This window comes from Urocampus carinirostris, unplaced genomic scaffold (genome assembly GCF_059441175.1).
Source record: "Urocampus carinirostris isolate Australia breed hairy pipefish unplaced genomic scaffold, RoL_Ucar_1.0 HiC_scaffold_25, whole genome shotgun sequence".
Taxonomy (NCBI): Eukaryota; Metazoa; Chordata; class Actinopteri; order Syngnathiformes; family Syngnathidae; genus Urocampus; species Urocampus carinirostris.
The window spans coordinates 13,285-22,500 of NW_028283132.1; the positions used below are offsets into that span (position 1 = coordinate 13,285).

Genomic DNA, 9,216 nt, shown 5'->3' on the forward strand with positions numbered 1-9,216 from the left:
CCCGATAATACGCGCGCAATTCCCCAAACACCGGCCCGATAATACGCGCACATTTCCCCAAACACCGGCGCGGATTTCAGCCACTATTGGCGGGCACAAGTCCCCCAACACTAGCCCGGGATTCAGCCACTATTGGCGGGCACAAGTCCCCCAACACTAGCCCGGGATTCAGCCACTAGTGGCGGGCACGATTCCCCAAACACCGGCCCGGCGCTGAGTATATGGCCTCCGAAAGGCCCATACATTCAGACGGGTCCATGTATTTTCAACGACAGCAGCAGTACCGCCAAAATCCATGCAGCGGCGCTGGATTTATGGCCTCCGAAAGGCCCATTCATTCAGACGGGTCCATGTATTTTCAGCGACAGCCGCAGTACCGCCAAAATCCATGCAGAGGCGCTGAGTTTATGGCCTCCGAAAGGCCCATTCATTCAGACGGGTCCATGTATTTTCAGCGACAGCAGCAGTACCGCCAAAATCCATGCAGCGGCGCTGTATTTATGGCCTCCGAAAGGCCCATTCATTACCAACGGGGCTGCAGTAGCATCCCGCGGCCACGCAGGGGCAGATATTGTGAGGGAATTACATGGTAGTGGACGGAGCGCCCATGCATTTCCAATGGGAGTGCAGTACCTCAAAAATCCGCTCCAAGCCACCGAACTTGAGGGCCCGACGTTCCCTCAACACTAGCCCAGTGCAATCGACATTTCGTTCTGTGTACATTGTTACACAGAATGACAATACAAGGGAATTATTATTATTATTATTATTATTATGTATTCAGCCACTAGTGGCGGGCACAATACCCCAAACACTGGCCCGGCGCTGGCTGAGTTTATGGCCTCTGAAAGGCCCATACATTCAGACGGGTCCATGTATTTTCAGTTTTCCGTAGCAGGTGTGATTGTTTGTTTAATTAGGTAGTTTGTGTTGGTGACGGTGTTCCTAACTGTGGTGGCTTGTTTGTAGAATGTGGGGCCCTGCGTTTGTGTTATGTTGATTTCTGGTAATTTACTTTTTACTAAGTAGTCTTTCAGGTTTTTGTTTCTTTTAAAGGCTGAGATGATTTTGTAATCTTGGATTATGCTTGTGTTCTGTAGTGTCTGATTTATATTTTGTCCATTCATTCAGACGGGTCCATGTATTTTCAGCGACAGCCGCAGTACCGCCAAAATCCATGCAGCGGCGCTGGATTTATGGCCTCCGAAAGGCCCATTCATTCAGACGGGTCCATGTATTTTCAGCGACAGCCGCAGTACCGCCAAAATCCATGCAGAGGCGCTGAGTTTATGGCCTCCGAAAGGCCCATTCATTCAGACGGGTCCATGTATTTTCAGCGACAGCAGCAGTACCGCCAAAATCCATGCAGCGGCGCTGTATTTATGGCCTCCGAAAGGCCCATTCATTACCAACGGGGCTGCAGTAGCATCCTGCGGCCACGCAGGGGCAGATATTGTGAGGGAATTACATGGTAGTGGACGGAGCGCCCATGCATTTCCAATGGGAGTGCAGTACCTCAAAAATCCGCTCCAAGCCACCGAACTTGAGGGCCCGACGTTCCCTCAACACTAGCCCAGTGCAATCGACATTTCGTTCTGTGTACATTGTTACACAGAATGACAATACAAGGGAATTATTATTATTATTATTATTATTATGTATTCAGCCACTAGTGGCGGGCACAATACCCCAAACACTGGCCCGGCGCTGGCTGAGTTTATGGCCTCTGAAAGGCCCATACATTCAGACGGGTCCATGTATTTTCAGTTTTCCGTAGCAGGTGTGATTGTTTGTTTAATTAGGTAGTTTGTGTTGGTGACGGTGTTCCTAACTGTGGTGGCTTGTTTGTAGAATGTGGGGCCCTGCGTTTGTGTTATGTTGATTTCTGGTAATTTACTTTTTACTAAGTAGTCTTTCAGGTTTTTGTTTCTTTTAAAGGCTGAGATGATTTTGTAATCTTGGATTATGCTTGTGTTCTGTAGTGTCTGATTTATATTTTGTCCATTCATTCAGACAGGTCCATGTATTTTCAGCGACAGCCGCAGTACCGCCAAAATCCATGCAGCGGCGCTGGATTTATGGCCTCCGAAAGGCCCATTCATTCAGACGGGTCCATGTATTTTCAGCGACAGCCGCAGTACCGCCAAAATCCATGCAGAGGCGCTGAGTTTATGGCCTCCGAAAGGCCCATTCATTCAGACGGGTCCATGTATTTTCAGCGACAGCAGCAGTACCGCCAAAATCCATGCAGCGGCGCTGTATTTATGGCCTCCGAAAGGCCCATTCATTCCCAACGGGGCAGCAGTAGCATCGCGCGGCCACGCGGGGGCAGATATTGTGAGGGAATTACATTGTAGTGGACGGAGCGCCCATGCATTTCCAATGGGAGTGCAGTACCTCAAAAATCCGCTCCAAGCCACCGAACTTGAGGGCCCGACGTTCCCTCAACACTAGCCCAGTGCAATCGACATTTCGTTCTGTGTACATTGTTACACAGAATGACAATACAAGGGAATTATTATTATTATTATTATTATTATGTATTCAGCCACTAGTGGCGGGCACAATACCCCAAACACTGGCCCGGCGCTGGCTGAGTTTATGGCCTCCGAAAGGCCCATACATTCAGACGGGTCCATGTATTTTCAGTTTTCCGTAGCAGGTGTGATTGTTTGTTTAATTAGGTAGTTTGTGTTGGTGACGGTGTTCCTAACTGTGGTGGCTTGTTTGTAGAATGTGGGGCCCTGCGTTTGTGTTATGTTGATATCTGGTAATTTACTTTTTACTAAGTAGTCTTTCAGGTTTTTGTTTCTTTTAAAGGCTGAGATGATTTTGTAATCTTGGATTATGCTTGTGTTCTGTAGTGTCTGATTTATATTTTGTCCATTCATTCAGACGGGTCCATGTATTTTCAGCGACAGCCGCAGTACCGCCAAAATCCATGCAGCGGCGCTGGGTTTATGGAATCCGAAAGGCCCATTCATTCAGACGGGTCCATGTATTTTCAACGACAGCCGCAGTACCGCCAAAATCCATGCAGCGGCGCTGTATTTATGGCCTCCGAAAGGCCCATTCATTCCCAACGGGGCAGCAGTAGCATCGCGCGGCCACGCGGGGGCAGATATTGTGAGGGAATTACATTGTAGTGGACGGAGCGCCCATGCATTTCCAATGGGAGTGCAGTACCTCAAAAATCCGCTCCAAGCCACCGAACTTGAGGGCCCGACGTTCCCTCAACACTAGCCCAGTGCAATCGACATTTCGTTCTGTGTACATTGTTACACAGAATGACAATACAAGGGAATTATTATTATTATTATTATTATTATGTATTCAGCCACTAGTGGCGGGCACAATACCCCAAACACTGGCCCGGCGCTGGCTGAGTTTATGGCCTCCGAAAGGCCCATACATTCAGACGGGTCCATGTATTTTCAGTTTTCCGTAGCAGGTGTGATTGTTTGTTTAATTAGGTAGTTTGTGTTGGTGACGGTGTTCCTAACTGTGGTGGCTTGTTTGTAGAATGTGGGGCCCTGCGTTTGTGTTATGTTGATTTCTGGTAATTTACTTTTTACTAAGTAGTCTTTCAGGTTTTTGTTTCTTTTAAAGGCTGAGATGATTTTGTAATCTTGGATTATGCTTGTGTTCTGTAGTGTCTGATTTATATTTTGTCCATTCATTCAGACGGGTCCATGTATTTTCAGCGACAGCCGCAGTACCGCCAAAATCCATGCAGCGGCGCTGAGTTTATGGCCTCCGAAAGGCCCATTCATTCAGACGGGTCCATGTATTTTCAGCGACAGCCGCAGTACCGCCAAAATCCATGCAGCGGCGCTGGGTTTATGGAATCCGAAAGGCCCATTCATTCAGACGGGTCCATGTATTTTCAACGACAGCCGCAGTACCGCCAAAATCCATGCAGCGGCGCTGTATTTATGGCCTCCGAAAGGCCCATTCATTCCCAACGGGGCAGCAGTAGCATCGCGCGGCCACGCGGGGGCAGATATTGTGAGGGAATTACATTGTAGTGGACGGAGCGCCCATGCATTTCCAATGGGAGTGCAGTACCTCAAAAATCCGCTCCAAGCCACCGAACTTGAGGGCCCGACGTTCCCTCAACACTAGCCCAGTGCAATCGACATTTCGTTCTGTGTACATTGTTACACAGAATGACAATACAAGGGAATTATTATTATTATTATTATTATTATGTATTCAGCCACTAGTGGCGGGCACAATACCCCAAACACTGGCCCGGCGCTGGCTGAGTTTATGGCCTCCGAAAGGCCCATACATTCAGACGGGTCCATGTATTTTCAGTTTTCCGTAGCAGGTGTGATTGTTTGTTTAATTAGGTAGTTTGTGTTGGTGACGGTGTTCCTAACTGTGGTGGCTTGTTTGTAGAATGTGGGGCCCTGCGTTTGTGTTATGTTGATTTCTGGTAATTTACTTTTTACTAAGTAGTCTTTCAGGTTTTTGTTTCTTTTAAAGGCTGAGATGATTTTGTAATCTTGGATTATGCTTGTGTTCTGTAGTGTCTGATTTATATTTTGTCCATTCATTCAGACGGGTCCATGTATTTTCAGCGACAGCCGCAGTACCGCCAAAATCCATGCAGCGGCGCTGAGTTTATGGCCTCCGAAAGGCCCATTCATTCAGACGGGTCCATGTATTTTCAGCGACAGCCGCAGTACCGCCAAAATCCATGCAGCGGCGCTGGGTTTATGGAATCCGAAAGGCCCATTCATTCAGACGGGTCCATGTATTTTCAACGACAGCCGCAGTACCGCCAAAATCCATGCAGCGGCGCTGTATTTATGGCCTCCGAAAGGCCCATTCATTCCCAACGGGGCAGCAGTAGCATCGCGCGGCCACGCGGGGGCAGATATTGTGAGGGAATTACATTGTAGTGGACGGAGCGCCCATGCATTTCCAATGGGAGTGCAGTACCTCAAAAATCCGCTCCAAGCCACCGAACTTGAGGGCCCGACGTTCCCTCAACACTAGCCCAGTGCAATCGACATTTCGTTCTGTGTACATTGTTACACAGAATGACAATACAAGGGAATTATTATTATTATTATTATTATTATGTATTCAGCCACTAGTGGCGGGCACAATACCCCAAACACTGGCCCGGCGCTGGCTGAGTTTATGGCCTCCGAAAGGCCCATACATTCAGACGGGTCCATGTATTTTCAGTTTTCCGTAGCAGGTGTGATTGTTTGTTTAATTAGGTAGTTTGTGTTGGTGACGGTGTTCCTAACTGTGGTGGCTTGTTTGTAGAATGTGGGGCCCTGCGTTTGTGTTATGTTGATTTCTGGTAATTTACTTTTTACTAAGTAGTCTTTCAGGTTTTTGTTTCTTTTAAAGGCTGAGATGATTTTGTAATCTTGGATTATGCTTGTGTTCTGTAGTGTCTGATTTATATTTTGTCCATTCATTCAGACGGGTCCATGTATTTTCAGCGACAGCCGCAGTACCGCCAAAATCCATGCAGCGGCGCTGAGTTTATGGCCTCCGAAAGGCCCATTCATTCAGACGGGTCCATGTATTTTCAGCGACAGCCGCAGTACCGCCAAAATCCATGCAGCGGCGCTGGGTTTATGGAATCCGAAAGGCCCATTCATTCAGACGGGTCCATGTATTTTCAACGACAGCCGCAGTACCGCCAAAATCCATGCAGCGGCGCTGTATTTATGGCCTCCGAAAGGCCCATTCATTCCCAACGGGGCAGCAGTAGCATCGCGCGGCCACGCGGGGGCAGATATTGTGAGGGAATTACATTGTAGTGGACGGAGCGCCCATGTATGGCCAATGCATTTCCAATGGGAGTGCAGTACCTCAAAAATCCGCTAGAGGGCCCCGAACTTGAGGGCCCGGCGTTCCCTCAAGTGCCGATTTTATACCCCCTTCTCCAGCCGACAGCCAGAATTATATTAGGGACTCGCAATTTTGAGAGGTGAGCACCAGGGCTAATCAGCGGCCACCCGTGACCATTGAGTCCGACAGAGCAGAGGCTAGGGGCGGCCTCGCATCTCGCAATTACCGAGGGAAGATGCCGGTTCTCGAAAAATTTCTAAGTTTTTCAAATTTTAAAGTATTGAAGTATTTAGGGCGCTTCCCGCGGCCCTGGCTTTTGCATGTACCCCTCTAAGCTCCGGTTCTCGAAAAATGTCTAAGTTTTTCAAACTTTAAAGTATTGAAGCCGGACTTCCGCGGAGGCTGACAGGGGGCCTCCATCGAAGCACCCTTCACCCCCGGGTGAGCCGGCGTCGGCCCACGGGCCTGCCGGTTCCCCAACTGAGCGATTGGCACACGAGACCCGCCTCGGAGGGCCCACGTCGGCCGGCGCAAGCCGGTGTTCGGGCGTGCGGCTCCTCCGGCTTTGCGGGTCAAGCTCCAGCGCCGAGGATACTAGGCAAACGTTGGGCCCCCCCGAGCCGAGTGGATACCCGCCTCAGAAAGAGCTGGGGCGGTACGTACGGACGGCCTCACTAAGAGGGAACGGAAGCTACTAAAGCACACGTATAACTGTCCGATGTGCGAACGAAAGTGAGGCCGGACGAATCCGATACGAGTTACGAGTGAGGCGGGATCCACGGCTGGCACTCGCGGGGCCCTCTTGCGAAACCATGCCTCGGCGTGAACCTTTTGGCGGCAGAACCAAGACGAACCGAGGTCGAGCTTCCGTCTCGAGCCACACCCAGACGTCCGACCGTCGCGGAGCCCGACGCCACGCGTGCTAGGGCTCCGCGCGAAACATCGTTTCACGACACCCGCTCGTCAGCCCGTCCGAACGTATACGAGTGTCGCGCGGCCCCCCGGGCCCGGCTGTAGCCACAGCCTCGTCCCGGACCAGGGCCGCACCGCCACCAGCAGCGCCCCCCCGGCGGCAGACGCACTCTGGTTGATCCTGCCAGTAGCATATGCTTGTTTTCAAGATTAAGCCATGCATGTCTAAGTACGAATGGCCAGTACAGTGAAACTGCGAACGGCTCATTAAATCAGTTATGGTTCCTTTGATCGCTCCACCGTTACTTGGATAACTGTGGCAAATCCAGAGCTAATACATGCAAACGAGCGCCGACTCGCGGGCGGGGCTCCGGCCTCGCCCCGGGGACGCGTGCATTTATCAGACACAAAAACCCACGCGGTGTCCGGCGGGCGGGGGCTCAGCCGTCGCGCGCGTCCCCCGCGTCCGGCCTCCGCCTCTCCGGGCGGGGGCGTAAGCGGCGCGGGCGGCTCCGCGCGCGCCGGTCCTCGTTCCGCCGGCCCGGCCCCCCCTTTGTGTTGACTCAGGATAACCTCGTGCCGATCGCTCGCCCACCCGAGGCGGCGACGACTCATTCGAATGTCTGCCCTATCAACTTTCGATGGTAGACTCTGCGCCTACCATGGTGACCACGGGTAACGGGGAATCAGGGTTCGATTCCGGAGAGGGAGCATGAGAAACGGCTACCACATCCAAGGAAGGCAGCAGGCGCGCAAATTACCCACTCCCGACACGGGGAGGTAGTGACGAAAAATAACAATACGGGACTCGTTCGAGTCTCCGTAATTGGAATGAGCCGAACACAAACCCATCGGCCAGCATCCATTGGAGGGCAAGTCTGGTGCCAGCAGCCGCGGTAATTCCAGCTCCAATAGCGTATTTTAAAGTTGCTGCAGTTAAAAAGCTCCTAGTTGGACCCCGGGACGCGAGCTGACGGTCCGCCGCGAGGCGTGCATCCGTCTGTCCCAGCCCCTGCCTCTCGGCAAAAGCCCCCGTGATGCCCTTCGCTGGGTGTCACTCGCGGGGCCCGAAGCGTTTACTTTGAGGAAATTAGAGTGTTCAAAGCAGGCCACACGGCCGCCCCTGCATATCGCAGCTGGGAATAATGGAATAGGACTCCGGTTCTATTTTGTGGGTTGTCATGAACTGGGGCCATGATTAAGAGGGACGGCCGGGGGCATTCGTACTGCGCCGCTAGAGGTGAAATTCTTGGACCGGCGCAAGACGGACGAGAGCGAAAGCATTTGCCAAGAATGTTTTCATTAATCAAGAACGAAAGTCGGAGGTTCGAAGACGATCAGATACCGTCCTAGTTCCGACCATAAACGATGCCGACTCGCGATCCGGCGGCGTTATTCCCATGACCCGCCGAGCAGCACCCGGGAAACCGACCAAGTGTCTGGGTTCCGGGGGGAGTATTGTTGCAAAGCTGAAACTTAAAGGAATTGACGGAAGGGCACCACCAGGAGTGGAGCATGCGGCTTAATTTGACTCAACACGGGAAACCTCACCCGGCCCGGACACGGAAAGGATTGACAGATTGAAGGCTCTTTCTCGATACCGTGGGTGGTGGTGCATGGCCGTTCGTAGTTGGTGGAGCGATTTGTCTGGTTAATTCCGATAACGAACGAGACTCAAACATACTAAATAGTACCGCGGCCCCCCGCGCGGTCGGCGGCAGAAAACTTCTTAGAGGGACAAGTGGCTCTCAGCCACACGAGAATGAGCAATAACAGGTCTGTGATGCCCTTAGATGTCCGGGGCTGCACGCGCGCCACACTGAGCGTATAAGCGCGTCGTCTATCCCCGCGCCGGCAGGCGCGGGTAATCCTATGAACCCCGCTCGTGACAGGGCCTGGGGATTGCAATTATTTCCCACCAACGAGGAATTCCCAGTAAGCGCGGGTCATTAGCCTGCGTTGATTAAGTCCCTGCCCTTTGTACACACCGCCCGTCGCTACTACCGATCGGATGGCTTAGTGAGGTCCTCGGATAGTCCCCGCCGGGGCCGGCCCCGGCTCCGGCGGTGTGCCAGAAGACGGTCGAACTTGACTATCTAGAGGAAGTAAAAGTCGTAACAAGGTTTCTGTAGGTGAACCTGCAGAAGGATCATTAACGTACGAGCGGCAGCAGATCCGCCTCGGTACACCCCCGACGAGCCAGACGCCGAGGGCGGCGGGTCGTCGCAGGCGGAGGAAGAGGGTAGACCGGGACGGGACGGGACGGGGGGCGCGGCGCGGGTCACTCCCGGGCCGCGCGTCGGAGCGAGTTCGGCGGGCGCCACGCGGCGCGGCGCGACGCGAGAAAAGGCGGCGGGCGATGTCGCGCTACCTCCGTGCGAGCGGGGTAGCGCGCTCGTCCGACGACCCCAGTAGCGCGGCGCGGCGCGACGACAGGCGACCGCCAGCGACGGGCGAAAGGCGGCGGCCGTGCGCGGGACC

At 52.7% G+C, this 9,216-nt stretch overlaps 1 non-coding gene across 1 annotated transcript; it reads left to right on the top strand.

Moving 5' to 3' along the window:
• Positions 1-6,903: 6,903 nt before the first annotated feature.
• On the top strand, positions 6,904-8,890 carry LOC148345737 (18S ribosomal RNA). The gene has a single exon (XR_015848482.1). It is a non-coding gene; the product is annotated as an 18S ribosomal RNA (ribosomal RNA).
• The last annotated feature ends 326 nt before the right edge of the window (positions 8,891-9,216 follow it).